This window comes from Dermacentor albipictus, chromosome 5, assembly GCF_038994185.2.
Source record: "Dermacentor albipictus isolate Rhodes 1998 colony chromosome 5, USDA_Dalb.pri_finalv2, whole genome shotgun sequence".
Classification (NCBI taxonomy): Eukaryota; Metazoa; Arthropoda; class Arachnida; order Ixodida; family Ixodidae; genus Dermacentor; species Dermacentor albipictus.
In genome coordinates, this window is record NC_091825.1 from 101,978,392 (window position 1) to 101,997,013 (window position 18,622).

At 47.5% G+C, this 18,622-nt stretch overlaps 1 protein-coding gene across 2 annotated transcripts in view; it reads left to right on the forward strand.

The window, feature by feature from the left end:
* LOC135905949 (cadherin-like and PC-esterase domain-containing protein 1) overlaps window positions 1–18,622 on the forward strand; it is a 209,867-nt gene that overhangs the window by 66,517 nt on the left and 124,728 nt on the right. The gene's annotated exons all lie outside the window — the stretch shown is intronic.

Here is an 18,622-nt window from a genome sequence, read left to right on the forward strand (position 1 = left end):
TTATACCGAGTCAGCGTTGTACACCGCGGGCGTTGCTTCTCTATCTAACCGGAGCTATACGGGTAGGGGGAAAAATATATATCTAAAAGCAGTAGGGTGTATGCGAGAAGGATGTGGGAGAAGCAGAAAGGCGAGGGAAGGAGCGACGGAAGCGGGGCATGGAAGCGCGGCAGCCAGGTTTCGTCGTCCCCGTTTCGAAAGCTACATAAGCCCCGATCTCGACGCCATGCTCTCCTTTTCGATCTTCTGACGTGACACGTACGGCGCGCTGTTTCCTATTAAAGCGCGCCACACCCGTGTTATTGGCTGCGGCGTCAGGAGTGGACGAAGGCCCCGACGCCTAACACCCGAGCAAAGGTGACAGCGGGAACGTCGGGATATTGTCTGGAGTGCTTGTTACGCGGTGCACGCCTTCGTAGCCCAGACCGCCGGTGCGGCTTTTCCTGCTTCTCACTTTATCTTGGAGGGTGTAGGGCTGATCCAGTAGCGCCTGGCTCAGTTTGGGCGCGCGTCGCTCCTCATTCGAGAGATAATGAACGAGCGTGACAAGTTCGCGGACTGCAAGATAACGAACGACGCGTCTTCTTTTCAGTCAGTTTGAACGGTGCAGATATTAGACGCCACGGTCGCTTTGGTAAGCCGCCCCCAGAGGCACTGACGTGGGTGGACCGCTCAAGAAACCTGAATGATCTTATAGATCCATATCAACAATATCGTGATATCAAACCAGCCGCCCTCAAACTATTCTATTCCACAAGGCTGTCTTCGTTTTGGTTAGCTTCTTGTCCTCTGCCTTTTGCATTAAGCTTGTCGCCCTTATGAGCGGTGTATACTCCTCGGATGTGAGAAAACGGCTAATAGAAAAAGCCGGGGCAGAATTCACAAAGCGTAGGCGGACTGGGCGTTCTGCCGGATGGGCGGATGGGTGGAGGCGGAAATGTGAGTTGTCGTCACGGTGCAGCCACCTGGCGGCGCCCGAGAAAGAAAGAACTGTAATTGCAGTTACGAAGTGTATCCTACTTCGCTGCTGGCCTAAGTTTTCTGGAGCGGCGTAATCACGAACACGTTGATTCTTTAAATGTCTAAAATGTTTTTCGCTGGGTTACTGCAATATTAGCTCTGTATTTGGCTAGTCGAACTCCGCCCACCAAGTGTCACCACTCGGCCCACCCACATTTACGCCTTTTGCGCCTCCACTCACCCGGCAATCCGCCCAAACCACCCGCGTTTTCCGCAATGCCGGACACGCTAAACCCGTGTTCCTTCTGTGCTCCACCCTTCGTGCGAAATTCCAATTTTGAAAGCGTTTAGCTTTCTACGGGAACTGTGATTTTCTTGTGACTGTCTAGCCGTTTGCACGGGCCGATCCCGAAGAAAGTGTAGTCTATGCAGCGGTAAAAACAGCGCCGTGGTTCGGTGCCAGCGTGCGGTTGGGCCGTTGGTAAGGGCAGCGTTTTCTCATTCTTCCCTTGGGACAGCTAGCGTTTTCACGCGCTGTCGTTCGGGCGCGGCGCCCCTGGTCGCAGACGTTGCACGGGGTTCTGAACTGGTCCTTGAAGAAATGGCGCAGGAAGTACCGGCTGGTTACCGGGTGCTGGTAAGGCACGGCGGTAAGGAGAGCGCCACCCAAGTATCACAATGGTTGCTACAGATATTAAATAAACGCGACTTCTGAAATACGGTGTGTCGCTACATTGCTCCAATGCTAATCGCATTACCATCGACTGTCATGGTGAGATGAGTTCCACGGTACTCGACAGCTGAATTTTTACACGCTAGGCTCCGTCGGTTTGTGGGCGTAAGCAAAAATTATGGCGGACACTCCAGAGCTAAAATAGCTAAAGCATAAAGCAAAAGCGTATCGTCGGGTATGCCCCAGCTGCGTTTAATCGTGAGAAGTGTCGAAACGTATTGTGATAAAAAATAGCGTAATAAAAAAAGTAAAACCGGCATAGACACTGTTTAGTATGGATTGCCGTTTGAGGTCACGGGCTCTATGGACAAACCACGTAACATAATCTCAATTTCTTTCCACCCATGCAATGGGTAGGCCGCGTGCGGTGAGGACTGCGGAAGAACAGCGCGCCTACAAAGAACACCGTCGCGAACAGAAGCGTCAATGTGCGCGGCGATGGCGAGCGGCACGTAATACGGACGAAGATCGTACCGCAACCTGCCGTGGTTGCTCAGTGGCTATGGTGTTGGGCTGCTGACCACGAGGTCGCGGGATCGAATCCCGGCCACGGCGGCCGCATTTCGATGGGGGCGAAATGCGAAATCACCCGTGTACTTAGATTTAGGTGCACGTTAAAGAACCCCAGGTGGTCGAAATGTCCGGTGTCCTCCACTACGGCGTGCCTTATAATCAGAAAGTGGTTTTGGCTCGTAAAACGCCATAATTTTAAGATCGTACCGCAAACGCCAAGCGTATGCACCTTTGGTTCGATCAGCCATACCGATTCCACTCCCTCGTAATTGTGGGTGATTTCAACATAGACGTGTCTCGGTCAGATGGAAAGTGGTACATGACGCTTGTCTTGGAAAGGTTCGGCATGCAATGTTACACAAACATCAGTGAGGCCACGACTCGTTGTCGGTCGTGTATAGACCTCACATTGGCCAAGAATCTTTCCAGTGTCGCCACAGAGCCACTGGCCGTATATCATAGCGATCATAAAGTGATAGTCACCTTGGGGACCAAATAATAAATCTAAAAACGCTAACAAAAGAATGTTACAAATAAAAGAAAGCGCAGAGTATGCAATTGACAAAACAACAATAAAATCGCGAAAGAACGAAATTTATTGCGGTATGTGTTTTTTATTTTCAATTAACATATTTACTGTCAACATATTTATCACCATACATAGAGCTCCACTGGTCATCCATCTTCCCAGAGTGGAATGGCTCTGAATTTCGCTTGTTTGTTTGTTGTTTTTAAGAAAGTTTTGCCATTGGTCTGTTGCCTACACTAATACGTAATATGTTAGCTATCGCAATTGACAGGCCTCTGTGCTTAGGAACTGGTTTCAACATAAGGACTGGTTCGTAAATGCGGACGCAGACTACTTAGATGAGGGCATGAACTATGGTATACTATCAAGGCTATACAACGAAACTAAGCATTGTATAAGTATCGCTATCCCTAGCCACCTCTTTCATACTAATCGCACGAACTTCGAAACAATAGAGAATTCGAAAGTATGTCGCAATCGTACGGGTCATCAAAACTCTTCAAGGGAGCTTATCGCATGCCATCAGTTTTTCCACGCTTAGTAAACTAATATACAGTACAGTGACGCTAGCACACAGAGATGTCACTACCTGAAATTAAGGTCGCCCGCATTATTCAATTTATAACCGAATCACGCATTAAGTGCCAATCCAGTGCAATCATGTTTATTGTTCATAGCTCACGTAGTCGTCTCTTTAACGCTTGAAGACCTGCAACATCTCCTGCGAGACTGCTGGTGCTACCTGTAGAGACATAGACAGTTATTGAAGGCAGTATATACATCTGGATGAAACCAGGAAAGGTCTGCTGATGTTCTCGAGGGCCACAAGCCTTAACGAAACTTTGTAAACATCTCTATTGTGCTTATGTGTGTATGTGTGACTGTATGTGCTGTTCAAGTGTTTATCACTGTGTGTATGCTAATCATCACCCAGAAACTTTAGTAGCATGTCAGGCGATCAGCTAGGCTAACATCTGCAGTACATGATTAAAGCTTGTATCTACCTCTATCCTTCTATCTTTAACCCGGCCATTTTGATAGCAGGGCCCTCTTTGTCGCTGCGTTACCCCAAAAACTCACTGTAATAGAAATAGTTTGAGAGAAAGATAGTTAAAATAGGAGATATAGGCAGAGAGGTGAACCAAAGTAACTGCTCAGTTGGGTGGTACTGGAGGCAGTAGCCAGAGTAGAAATATGGCTAGAAGGAAAAGAATGGGCGAACGAAAGCGCAGTAATTCGCCGCCATTGACCGAGTTATGGCTATCGGTCAACACGTCAAATATGTTAGCCAAGTGCATACCATAAATGAAAACAAAGAACCAGCGTCTGCCCTCAACCTTGCTCAGAGTATTAATTGTAAAATTAACCATGCAGCCCTCTTCACTGGTGTGAACAATGCATTCGAAGTAAGCTCAAAGGAGCGTATTGTCACTATATTACTTCCGTTGGCTGGCCGCCGCCTTCAACCCATATGCATATTCAGCGAGGAAACGTAGAGTAGTATCGAAGGTCAGGTTCTGACCCGGTCGCGTTCATTAATAATTGGGAAAAGAAAGGCGCACTAGCCGTTTGTCCAGAGCGATCTTGCGCAGGTGTAATACGCGCTCTCAAGCGACTTTCCGTGTCGATGGCGAGCACCTTGAAGGGAGCCTGAGGGAGGGAAGGTAAGGTGGAGGGGGAGGGGGAGGGGGAGGGCGGCATTGTCAGCGTAGGCTCCGTCACAGCCATAATGCTTTTGAGGAGCCGAAGGGTACAAAAGGTCGTGGAGAGAGGGAGGAGCGTTAATTCGGCCGCATTAATAACCCCAAGGCTGCGAACATGCGCAGCCGGGGACGGGACTGCGCGGGAATACCTAATGGTGACGCGCAAACGGGGGGAGACTGGCCACAGTGGACGACCTGGCCCGGGGGAGAGGGAAAAGGTTAGACGGGAGAAGGGCTGCTCGTAGAAGGGGCGTGATTCGCATCATCAATAATTAATGAACCGCCGACCCTGGCGGCTCGCTTACTAGGTCTCCGCTTACCGCGCCGCGCTGCCGCATGCGATGCTGCTGGCGAGGCACGGATTGAGGGTCGTGGCTTTTGCACGAGCTTGCTGTCTACTCGGCCCTTCGAGCCTTTATCTTAAGCAAAATATATGACAGAAGAGTGGGGGGAGGGAGAGGGAGCTCTTGTATTTGTGGGACGTCTACAACTTTGAGTTTAGCAAACCTCCAGGTGACTAACGAAGCTTACACAACAACAGCGTCTACAGTGGCATTGGCAGATCTGCTATGTCTCGTGACCATTACCAGGCACGTTGTTTTACAAGATGTCCTTTCTAATCAGTGCTACACGCCAAAATGGTCCCGTAGCATCAAGCTGAGGCAGGCCTAATTCTTGATTCCAAAATAGTTCGATGTTTGAAAAATGACGAATGCTTGAGTGGAACCAACAGATGCTGCATGAGAATTCACTCCGCTTAGTCGCTCGCTGTAAGCTGTGTAAGATAGCGCTGGTGATGATAGCCCGGTACAAATAGATACAAGGCACTTATCGCGTTGCGAGTGAGGAAGTTGGTAATCATCAGACAGTGCCGCAAGTATTGCTGGTCACGTAGTCTGGTTTCACTGTAAACATATTGGAACTCCGTGGAGCAAACGAAAGACGCATTACTGCCTAATTTAGGCAGTAATGACAAGTTAGGCTGCTGGCTGGTGGTGCTGCTGCTGACGATGATGCTTGCCTGAGTGTATAAAAGCATGCATTGGTCAACTTGCTGATTCACAGCTAGTAACGAAATGCCGGATGTCATGTTCACGTGCACTGCTGCCTTCCCTAGAGCCGGCGTCCGGTAAAACAGCAGCGGGCCGGAAGTTAGTTCATCTAAACACTATGGCTTCGGACGGACTACATTGTGATCCGACATGCATGTGCTTTCAAATTCTGCATTCCTTTCCCCAGTGCACAATAGCCAAGCCGGCAGTAACTCTCTGGTTATTCTCTTTACCTTTCCTCTGTTGTTTTAAAGCCAACCATTTTGTGCCTACCTTCTTTAGTGTTTGCCGTAGCTGTCGCTTATTGCTGCTGGATCAGCCGGTGTCTATAGGAGCATATATTTGTGCGTATATACTGTGGTTATATGTGTGCTCCGAATACAATTACGAGCAAACTCGTGTTTGCTGACCAACAAAGTAGCGCCTCGGAGTCCACCTCTGTTCGGCGCCGTAAAGAAATAAATTCCCTCTTAAATCTATAACATATATGTCGGCTGAAGCACACTGACCTCTTATTGGAAAAGCGCAATATATACAATGAACGTTTCCATTTACATAATATTATTTGATTTGGCCATTTGGTATGTGGCACTCGGTGTACGCGTGTGCGCATCCTGGATCAGTCCTCCATAATCCGTATGTACCATTATGACACAAAGTATGAAAATAAACACAAGTGCACGCATTGTCGTTCGTTGTATAGCATTTAATAGACCGCTTCACCAAAGCTTTGCTTCACATTGATTTCAACGCGGGCGTTTCACCCGCATAACTTATTGTTTTTATTTTCTCGCTCTCAGAAGGGTAGCTACTGTGAGCTGAACTCACCCAGCGCATGGTGCAAGAGTCTGACACACCGCCCGTGTTGTCTGTCACAGACTCTCGCCGAATCGAAACAGGATGGACAGACTGCAGCTCGCACGTGAAACAGCCGCCATCTCTGCATACACGCATACTCTCTCAATGTGGCTAGCACATAGGTGGTTGCCGAGAATAGTCAGCCAGAAACAAAAGGCACTGGGGAGAAAAAAAAAGAGAAAAAAAAATACAAAATAAGGTAATCCCGGGCGCACAGAGGAAAGCTCGCACGCGATGTCCGAAGCGCGCGGGAAAGCGAAAAGTGTCAGTCGCGCTAAAATATTCACGTCACCGTTCTCATTTGCGCTCGTACATAGCACGGAGAGGATGCTCCGCGCAAAAAAAAAAGGAAACGCGGGAGTTGTTAGGTTCCCGCGGGAAACGGAGGCAAACGTGGAGTGCCCAGGCGGCGCGAGATTTTCTCTTACTTCCTCGTCCCGCAGGCTATACGTATAGCGCGTGCATGAATATGCAATCGCGGGGATTGCGGGAGGAGGCTCTGCACTTCCCGCAGGGCACACACAGCGGGCGCTTGGCTCCGCAAATTCACCCTTCGCGGACAGAAGGCTTTCGGAAGAAACACGCGCGAACGCGTACGTATACAGTGTGAAGCAACAGCACAAAAGCAACCCGCACCCTTCCACGGAGAGTGAGGTACCGAGCCAGCATGCGCGCAACTCGGCGCTGAGTCGTTAAAACAGGCGCCGCCATCACACACGCCCTCGGCCGCCGGTAATGCGGCGCCGTATTGGAGCGTCTCGCGCGGTGATTCCGGCGCCGGCATAACGGCGCGGACTCCGCGATTCCTTCAATCCTCCGCGCGCCTGGGCGCGCAGCCGTGCATATAGGGTTGTCGCGGAGGGGTGTGTGTCGTGGCTCGTGTAAAAGATCATTGCTTACTGGCAAGCCCCCCTTCCCCCCTCTCTCTCTTTCTTACCTCCGTGCCAGCACCGCTGCGCTCTCGAGAACACATTACGGCGCGGCTTCCTTGCCTTGCACGAGCCAGCCTTTCCTCCCCCGACTCGCGTGGGAGAGCTGATGCGACGGGAAACGCTACGCGGCGTCGTGGGACCTCGCGCGATGCCTGCTTCGGGTACGCTTTGATGTTCGGACGGCGAGTGTGACTCGGTTAGGGAGCGTCGATTGCGCTCATCTTTCTTGCCGGGGAGAAGAAAAAGAATGTGGAGCGCATATTTATCTTCCCTATGCTGATGGTGCTTTGAGAACGACGCGTGGTGTGTTTCCCGAGTAAGGGGTTTAGGAAGAGTAGAGAAGCGGAGGGTCGTCGCTGATGCAATGAGATCTTGAGCAATTTTTTTTTGTGCGTTGATACTTGGAAGCTCGGGGACTTTGTGCATGTCCTGGGCGATGTCGGGCTATAACGACGCGTAGCAACGCGACTAGTGCAACACAGCACGATTTAACTCGTCTTTTTGCCCGCCAGTGAATGGATAGAAATGGATAGAGAGAGGCAGGATAAAAGGAGGTGCAGTTGTTAAAGTTATGAGATACGTTGAGACAAAAAGTGTTCCGGCGCACGAGGGTGTGATTTAACATCGTAAGGACTCTTTACTTTCTTTTAAAAACCCATGTTCTGAACATCTTGACTGCAGCACCTTTCCTTTTTAAGATCCGCCTCAAATCATGGCGCCTGAGCTCTGCTAGGATAAAGTCTTTTACATGTCGCACTAACGTTATCATTATACTCATACGTTGTTTATATATATAGATCAGCTTCAAATCTTCGTGCATAAGCTCTGCTACGATAAGGTCTGTTATATGTCGCACTAACGTTATCGTAATACTCATACATTACACCAGCTTATTGTCGGATTAGCCACAAATCTTCGCGCCTAAGCTCTGCTCGGATAAGGTCTCTTATATTTCGCACTAACGTTATCGTAATACTCATACTTTATAGCGTTCTATTGTCAAATCAGCCTCAAATCTTCGCGCCTAACCTCTGCTAGGGTAAGGACTTTTACATGTCGCGCTAACGGTATCGTTATATTCATACCTTATACCAGACTATAGCTAGATCAACCTCAAATCTTCACGCCTAAGCTCTGCTACGATAAGGTCTCTTATATGTCGCACTAACGTTATCGTAGTACTCATACGTTATACGGCTCTATTATTAAATCAGCCTCAAATCTTCGCGCCTAACCTCTGCTAGGGTAAGGACTTCTACATGTCGCGCTAACCGTATCGTTATACTCATACCTTATACCAGTCTATAGTTAGGTCAGCCTCAAATCTTCGAGCCTAAGCTCTGCTACGATAAGGTCTCTTATATGTCGTACTAACTTTATCGTAATACTCATATGTTACACCAGTTTATTGTCGGATCAGCCACAAATCTTCGCGCCTAAGCTCTTTCAAGTCATTCATGTGACGCATGCGATGTCATTTCATTTCATAACTTGCCAGAAAATGAACTTGGCATGAATGACAATAACTTTATGAGATTGGTTAAATGCCTTTCATTTCACGCCAGGAATGTCATAAAAAAGATGGCATTAATGAATATTCAATCGCATGACGTGCATTTTTTTGACAGGATATGTATTCTAGATATGCGTGTCATGACATGCACATGCGATATTAATGACATGTCATGCATGTCATAAAAATGATTGGCACGAATACCATGAATGCACTTCATGGCATGTCTGTATATGTCAACTCGTTACATGATTCCCATGTCGCAAGAATTAGATCCTTCGTAGAAATCATGCAATCGTAGTTACCGTCTACACACGCAATCTCGCGTTGATTCTTTTTTTTTTGCGTCCGCTTCTGAAAGGATTTCTCCTTTCCCTAAGGACCGACTGACCCATGTTCAACTGCTGTTCACACGAAACCTTTCTCCACTTCAGTCCTCAAAGTTCTCACTTGAGTATTTGCTACTACCACCCCTACCACTAGTTCACCATACTCGCGTCACACGTACAAATACTGCATTTAAGGCTCAAGCACACCGGCGACTTGAAGAGGTCGCGCGACCATTTGCGACTGGCGACCAAAAAGCGACTGAATCCGACCGATGCGCACACCGCGGCAAGCCCAGCTGAGCGCGACCTGCAAGTCGCATTCCCGAATGTTATCGTTCTCAGCGAGAAACCTACAGAGATCTACGCAGTTCGCGCACACTTTGCTGGTTTGGCGTTCCGGCAACAGCCATGGATTCGAGCAACGACGAAGACGTCGTCACTGTGCTGATGTGCTCTGCTGTGGTGTCAGTTGTGGAAGCGCGGAAACTTCCGAAGAAAAAGCGACGCTAGCGCGTGCGCCCGTGCTTCCGTTCGCGTTAAGTGGCCGGACACGCTAGCCGCGTCCTGCCCGAAGTCCGCGCGCATGACGAGGAGTATTATCGAGAGTAAGTTCCAGTTTCTAGTTCGCCTTGCGTGGGAATCGGTGCATACTTTGCGTGCATTCTTTTGCTGCTGTTTAGCTTCCTGCCGCGTTCATTCGACACGTTGCTGAAACTGCTGCACGCCAGCATCACGAGGCAAGACACACCAATTACATTCGACCACGGTCGCGCGACTGAGAAATCGAGCAGCGAGCGACTGGCCCGAGATAGTCGCCTTTCGAGAAAAGCGACCATTTTCGACCATTTGCGATTGGTCGCCTTGCGACCGACTTGGTCGCGCGGCCGCTGTCGGTCGCCGGTGTGAAGGAGCCTCATATACACAAACGCATTTATCAACCTGGTAATGCTTTTTTCTCCTCTAACCTATCCCCAAATCAATCAATCAATCAATCAATCAATCAATCAATCAATCAATCAATCAATCAATCAATCAATCAATCAATCAATCAATCAATCAATCAATCAATCAATCAATCAATCAATCAATCAATCAATCAATCATATTATTAAAGTTGCGGTTATTTACACCATACAAAATATACGGACGAGGGTCCCAAACTACGAGATGGCAACGGGACCTTGGTCCCGTTTTGTAGAGCCACTAGGCTGTAATATAAAAATCTTTCACCTTATTAGTGTTCGAGTTATTAAGTTTTTTTCACATTTATATTAAGGCCACCTAAGATACAGACTTTCTGGGCCAATCTTTCAGATGCAAAACAAGACGACGTCAGCGCCGTCAAGTAACATGTAAGCCGAGCGCTGGGAGATGACTAAGGGAGAAGAAGCAGGCGCGCTCAATCATTGGCATTACGTGATTGAGCGCGTCTGCTTCATCATTGACATTACGTGTAGAAGAAAAAAAGCTTAATTTCGGACTGCCGCCGCAACTCGGAAGGCTTCGTGCTGGAACACGAAGGCACGGACGCCAGCTCCATCCAGGGCACAGATGTCGAGCGGGCGTTATGGCCAATTATTGCAGCTGCCTGGCGAAATCGCATTCTCAAGGATCAGTATTCTGGACTGCGGTACTATTGGAAGAGTCGTTCAGAAGTAGAATTCCGGCGGTCAATTTGTTGGTCGTAAGTAGGAATCATCGCACAACAATAGTTTTTAATTATTCCTTTGTACATTCCCTATAAAGTATATTGGAATTCCATCGATTACACCGGCAGACGTCAAAACCAAGGGAGTGAGCCCATAACAGCTATGACTGTAGAGTTGCCTTGACGATGCAATCGCAAACCTTAGGTGCGGCTGCTTGAAGTCAAGAGTCGAATTGATAAAGCTTTCCTTTTTTTATAACAGCATGTTTGTCACCGCCTTGCCACCTTAACACCAAATACGCCCGTTGTCACGGACAAGGACATGAATAACCAGCTCAATCGAAGAGATTCATACAGACCAAGTTAGTCAACTTCACTTTCCGCTGACCTGTGTGGGACCGATCGATTGGAATCGGCAAACGCGAAATGATTTGGGGGTAACTATTGGGTTTTCACGCATAATGGATGTAACTTATGCTGTGCTATGCCCTTACATTCACCACTCCCACGCGTGTGCGTGGGAGTGGTGGAGCTAGCCTTTGCCGAGGACATCAGTAAGTTCTGACTGAAGGCACGTCGTGCTCCAGTTATTACAAACACGTCGACGAAAGTTTTGTGTTGTACGGAGGCGCAGTGAGATGGCGCCACCGCAGCGCGACCCGGTAGCTCGTTTATACGGCAAGTCCAGTTGAAGCGAGGCAGTTCGTATGATTTTTCTGCGTTATCATGACTGCGTTAAATTTTTCTTAGGCTTCACCAGTGCTCGAAATACATAAATCTGTATTCGGGTGCACTAAGGGCACGCCGTTGTAGATGTGGTACCATCTATCAGCACTTTAGACGTATAGACGATGTCGAATTTTCTACATTGCGTTGCTGTAACGGACGGCGTGGTGTGTTACGTTGCATAATCAGTGACGAAACGACTGAAGTCTCCGCATATATTTTCCCTACACAAAGCCACAAAGCCACATTGCTCATTCTTTCTTTTTTTCTTTCTCTTCATACTGAGACCCTCGGTGGTGAGAACGGGAAATAGAAGGCCCTGTCAGGGAGAATGTATCGATGCCAACAGTGTAGTCTCACAAGACCCAAGTATATGGGAAGGGAGACAGGGGTTAGACTCCGATAGGAGCACGGACTGAGACGAGACAGGCACGCTGGCCACCGCCTGGGGCGCAGGTACGAACGCGTGGTTGCACGGCCGGCTCGTCGCCACACTGCGCACGGGTCCCTCGATGCGACCGGCGCACCGGAAGGATCGATGGCAGCCTCCTCTCCCTTTTCATGTACGGAGCGAAACACAAAAAAGAAAGAAGTGACACACAAGCGAAAGAACGAGACATAAAAACAACAACGATAGTGAGGGAGGAAGAGAGAGAGAGAGAAGGCGAGACAGCGATGCCCCAGAGGCACTTGCCAGCGCCGGTGCGGTCACGGCTGGACCGCGCGCTCGACTGGAAAACCGCCCGTGTCTCGCCGGGGCACGCCGCTTGTGCCTATACAGCCGGCGGTCAGCAGTAACGGTTTTCTCAGTGAGGTTGCCAACGTTGGTGCCCACTGCGTGGGCAAATTGGCACGGCTTCAATTTGCGCTACCACTGCAGAGGTGGACAAACGTTGTGCTGGTTTCGTGTTGCCTTTGAGTGCTTCGTGATATTCGAGGCCTGCTCACCGTATCTCTCGATTGGCACGGCCAATTCTGTTTAACTCCTCTCAACACCGTTTGCATAAGTTATTGCGTCGGAATTGCGTTTTAGATTCGAAACGGTACGCGTAATTTTGTTGAATGGGCATGTTGTACGTGAACGCAACTGTCAGCAGTGTCGAGTAATAAAGCTGCACTCAGCGGCCTAAACATTCATTTAGGAACGAGTGTCAGTGAAATGCCTTTTCATTTCCGGTGGCACTGACTCTAAATAAAGAATAAAAAGAACATACACCACGCGTCTAACGCTGTTGTCACCAGGAAACACACAAACACGACTGCCATGCGCGCTGCTAGTTGTAGAGTCGTTGCTTTATAGTTTTCGCTGCACCGTGAGTTTTTCCTGTTATAAATTTCAGCCAGGCAGAAGGAGCTGTTTTCTTTGTAGCTTTGCGCTACTTTTGGGTGAATTACTTTCTTGCCTTCTGTGGGCTCTTAGATTTCTAATGTGGGAATCATGACGATTGTACTCTCTTTAACTCATACGAGGAACACAGATATGTTAAATAAGAACACGCTGAGGTAAAGAGGTCTTCAACTGAGTGCATAATTCGCGCCAAGCTTTCCAAGAGGGAGTGATAATGAATTTCCACGCTAAACCTCCACAAATAAATATTGTTTCATAGCAATAGTCGTGGTGATAACCACCAAAGCTCATCATTTGTCTATTCGCCTTTAAAACCAGACGAGCGCTCAAAATGATCGCTCACGTTTGGACGGTGTTTTTGTAGCTTTGGAGCTGCATCACGAGATTAGTTTGAAAGTCGTAGACAACAGTCGTAGATTATAAGAGTCAACGCGTGCTGGTACATCTTCACAATACTTTTTTATTCAAATGCACTGAGGGGAACTCGATGATCGGTGAAGCGTACTGGAAAGTTGATGCACGTTCCTTTCTGAGGTACTTCGCATAAACACCGGCTTAGTGTAGGTGAGGTTGCCTACCAGAGAAAGATTATATATATATATATATATATATATATATATATATATATATATATATATATATATATATATATATATATATATATATATATATATATATATATATATATATATATATATATCGGTATAAATGTCAGCGACACTCACAACACCCCCTTGCTATCGCTCGTTGTTGAGTTGAACACATAAACTATACACCCGTCTTTGTCTCTGTATGCATTTGGTAGCTACGGACCCAGCACCATTTTAATAAATAAAGAGGCTGGTGTGGGTAAAATGAACGGAGTTCTTTTTTTATTTTTCTCTGATAGTGACCTGAATACTTTCCGTCGGAAGCTTGAGGTGAATTTTCTGCAATAGCGCTGTATCACGGATTAGTCGTGCAAGTTCATAATTTGTTTATTTTGTGATGCGTGGCATTTTCTTCTTCACTTACACTCAAGCGCTCTTTTAGTGCTTGTTTCGCAAACGTATTTTGTTGCGTATCGCTTTTTTTTTGGTTCGCCTGCGTTGGAACCTTGTTCTGTATTTTGCAATTTACTGTGTTGCGTTCACGTTTCAGTGTTCACTTGCTTGCTAACTCTGTTCCTCAGTAGTTTGCTTGTGCTTCCATTGTAATAACTACACCCCTCTTACTCAATACCCCTTTGGGCCTGTAAGGTACCTTAAATAAATAAATTGTAATGAAGAAGAAGAGCACAAGAACAAGGCCAGCCAGATCGTCTCTTCCATGCCTGCTGTGCAATAAATAAATAAATAAATAAATAAATAAATAAATAAATAAATAAATAAATAAATAAATAAATAAATAGAAATGGCTGTGGCTTAGCTAAGGTTAAGCCCAGGATGCGAAGCATACTAGCCTTTATTTTAGTTGTTGAGCCACTGTTTAGCCTGGTGAACTGCTGTTGCTTGGCTATATTTGGTTCGGCTAGACGAAGAAACAACTCATGCAGGCGAGCGCACGAGCTGAGACCCGGCTATGTAGCTACGCGGCCGCAAGCGAGCGCACGAGTTGAGCCTCCGCTTTTGCAGCTGTTATGACGTCATATGGTAGCTACGCGGCCGCGCGCGGCGCAGCAAGGAAGAGCGTGGTTGTGCGGCTAGTATGCTTCGCATAATACATAAATAAATAAATAAATAAATAAATAAATAAATAAATAAATAAATAAATAAATAAATAAATAAATAACGGGCTTTCGGACAACCGAGGAGTAGCTGGTGCGCGCACCCGACGTCGCGGCCGCAACGCGCATGCTGCATTTGGTGGACCCGGGCTTAACATGAAATGGGATGTGCTTGGTACGTGCAGTACCGAGGCGCAGACGATGTATGAGGGGACGGCTGAGGTCAACACTCTTCCTCGACTGTTTTCTGTAACCGTTCTCGGAGGCCTCGTTATTTCGCTTGTGTCCGAGTCGCACTCATAGCTTCCTTTCTCCAGTTATCTGAGGGTCACGCGCATACCCACCGCTAGCATCTGCGGCGAGTCTCAGCTAAAATTTATCTGGGAAAACTGGACTGAACAGACGTCGCGCGTAGGTTAAGTAACTGATAATTATTGGTAAAAACAACGAGAGCCTCACTATTAGCAGAGCGCTAAGATCGCATAAAAAACAGCGACAGCAGTTTTGTTCGCTGAAGACGGCCTGACGGAGTATGTCGACGTGACGGCAATGACGGCGGAAGGTCGTAGAAAGAAAGCTGGCGCATCGCGATCCGGAGTGCAATCTTCGGGCTCTAATTTATTGATCATTATTTTTTTACGACTACTTCTGCCAAGGACGCACGATGATAATTGCTATGATACCCGCGTTTGGTGCCACAACATTCTGGTGCAGTGTCTCGAACACGGATGTGACAATAAAAACCGTGCGGAGACCACAAGCTCTAACCGTCCCTTTTGCAGCCCGGAATTTCATTCACGCAGTTCACTTACAAAGCAATGCGGGCATTAGCAGTTCGTGAAACCAACTACATGGACTTAGTGACATATTGTAGGGGTAATGGGCTGTCGCATGTGCTCGCTCTGCCATTGTCTTTCTTTCTTTCTTTCTTTATTCTTTCTTTTCCCTCCTTAGGCCAATTTTTCCTGCGAAGGGTAGCGAACCAAACACACCGGTGGTTAACTACCTCCCAACCTTTATTTTTCTTCCCCTCATCCTTCTCTCTATACGAGCTATGCTCGACACTATGCTTACTTTACCGGTAATATTAGCTGCGTCTGTCCCCCTAAAACCGCCTCGACGCCCTTCTTCCGAGCTCCGTCCCCGCTGCCACTTCTCTGAGCTTTTTTAGTAGAGCTGACACCGCTATCGCCGTCGTGACGGCGTCCGCGGTTGGAGCACCGCGGTTGCCCTTGGTGACCCGACGAGCGCACACCGGTTTCGACCCCTGCTCGTCTGCCGTCCTGGTACCCGGGGACCTTTTTAGTGCTTGGGTGTGGTGGGGAAAGGGGGAGAGTGGCGGGATCTTTCCCTCTTTCGCTTTCGGTTTGCACTTTTTGGGCTTTAGTGCCCTCGATTTCTATCGTGAGTACGTGACCCCATAAGCGAAAACGGTTCGTTGGAGGGCTAGATAAATAATGGACAAACAACAACAAATGAAGAAAAAGCAAAAGGCCGAATGAGGGTGAAACTTAAGCAAAGGCGAGGTGATACTATACGTGAGTGGGTTTAGGAATCTCCACCGTCTGTGCTACTTACGGTTTGTCACACTTGCGTACCTACATATATATGTGTTCAGTGTGTTTGTAGGATATGCGAAGTAATTCTGCTTTCATGTGCTTATTTGTCTCGGCAGAATTATCTAGGGGAATGGAAGAAAAATCACGACAGTACGAACAAAAACAGGCCAAAGAAAAGTTGAGATTGTATAAAAATTGTAGCGATACGAAAAATAAATGAACTGGCGTAAAGAGACCTGCTCGATTGTGTGTTAACGAAGGACGCACGCATTTGCCGAAACTCATCCCATTTTATCTGCAAGATTAGGCACAGAACGCCGTATAGATTGCCGGTGTGTGTTGGACGTCATAGTCAGGCTCAGTGCAGTGTTTCTTAACTAAAAAAAAAAAGTGAATGACAATATGGTTATTAAATAGTTGGCAACAGAATAATGCGGATCATGTTTGCGCAATAGAAACTCGGCGGTAGTATTAAGCCGCACATAAATTGACGTCAAGGTGCCGCACCAAAGCGCCCTTCATGAAGTTGTGGACGGCCATCTGTGCTGAAATGCCATTGTGAGTGAAAGATCAGTGCTTCCATAAGTAGCCAGCGTCTTCATTTTCTTAAGGCGATGTGTCACACCTGAACACCTGAACAGCTGAAATTCTAGGCTCACTCTTATACGTAAGCTTGACTAAATTCTAATGGTACTCAAATGTAGCATCTTGCATTGAGTAGCACGAAACCTTGGATAGAACGAAACTGGACAGCAAAAACGGGGACTCATTCGCAAAAAAAAAATAATAATAATACGTTAGTAACATGAGTTGTTCATTTGTGAAGCCATCTACTACAGTCTGCTTCATACGCAAATACGCAAGAGGTGCCAAATTACTCCCTCGAAAAAAGAGATGCAGGATGAAGGAAGGGAGGGCATCGAGGGGCTACCACGAGCAGCTCGCTAATCTTGACCGCTAGAGCATTGTTTATGACTCTCAGCTTTAATGTTGGCCATTCGCGTTTTCACTTAGGCAGAGCGTATTTGGAAAATGAGTTAGCGGAGCGGGGCAAAAACGCTTTATGAGTCGCATATAATTTAGAAACCGCGCCGTCGCACATTAGCACGTGACAGAACGTAGAAGCACTGCGCTGTAATCTGCGTAATGGATTTAATTACCTACCGGGAAAAGAAGAAAAAAAGTTCAGTATAATAGGCTGCGCCCAGAAAAGGGCGAAGCAGGCAGAGGCCAACTATACGGGAATCTAAGTTCTTCTGCTCTTCGTGGTTTTGCGGCCTGGCACTATCATTTCGCCCCCTTATACATTTTGTTTTTAAAGGCAGTAGTTGTGGATTTACGGCTACAGCTTTCACGCACTTCCTGTAATAAGTCTCTCTACAGAATACGGCACTGTCAGTTTCTGAAATACCTGCATGCATAGATGGCAAAACATGGTAGGAAACTACGCATGCAGATCCGTCGCGCCTGCTATCTGTGTAAAGCATTCGTGTAATTAAATACCATGCAATTGATCATATTCAGCACACCTTTTAGTAGCACAGCGCTTACGTGCCTGCCAAGTGAGGCGGCAATGCGGAGAGAAAGCCAGCACGCAAAAAATTTAAATTTAAATTATGGCGTTTTACGTGCCAAAACCACTTTCTGATTATGAGGCACGCCGTAGTGGGGGACTCCGGAAATTTCGACCACCTGGGGTTCTTTAACGTGCACCTAAATCTAAGTGCACGGGTGTTTTCGCATTTCGCCCCCATCGAAATGCGGCCGACGTGGCCGGGATTCGATCCCGCGACCTCGTGCTCAGCAGCCCAACACCATAGCCACTGAGCAACCACGGCGGGTAAGCCAGCACGCAACCACAGGTTACAATGCCTCCGACGTCAACCCATTTTTGCACGCAACATTGTCACCTGTGTCGGCCCGCTTCACTATTGCACGATTGATAGGATAGGCCCACCTTACTTGAGGGGACACCAACCGATCTGACGCACCAAACGCCCAGAAAGAAGAGGTAAAAAGATTCATTTCAATAAAGTAAGTATGCGCTTGAGGGCATGTAACCGTTTCAGCGAGGATATTTAGGGTGCCGCTTGTTTTTTCACTGCGCGTTTCCGTAACTCACACACCCTACAAGCGGCACAGCTGTCGCGGTAGTAGAGGTAGGGCCACACAGAAGCTGATTCGTTATGAGTTCTGCGTCTTGTGCGTGAGCTATTCGGCAAGACAGCAGCAAGAGCCACGGTGAGAAAAGCCCGGGCGGGTTCACTGAAAAAGCTTTGCTCGAAAAACGCCATCCGATGGATTTGTTTCGAAATGTTTCGAACGCCGTGAAGAAAACAGAAAGGGCGCTCAAAAAAAGGCGCTAAATTAACCCAGATCACTGCACCGTTTTCATGGCTCAAGCTTGGTGTTGAGAGTTGTTCAAAGAGCGAGCGAGCGAGCAAGTGAATGAATGAATGAATGAATGAATGAATGAATGAATGAATGAATGAATGAATGAATGAATGAATGAAT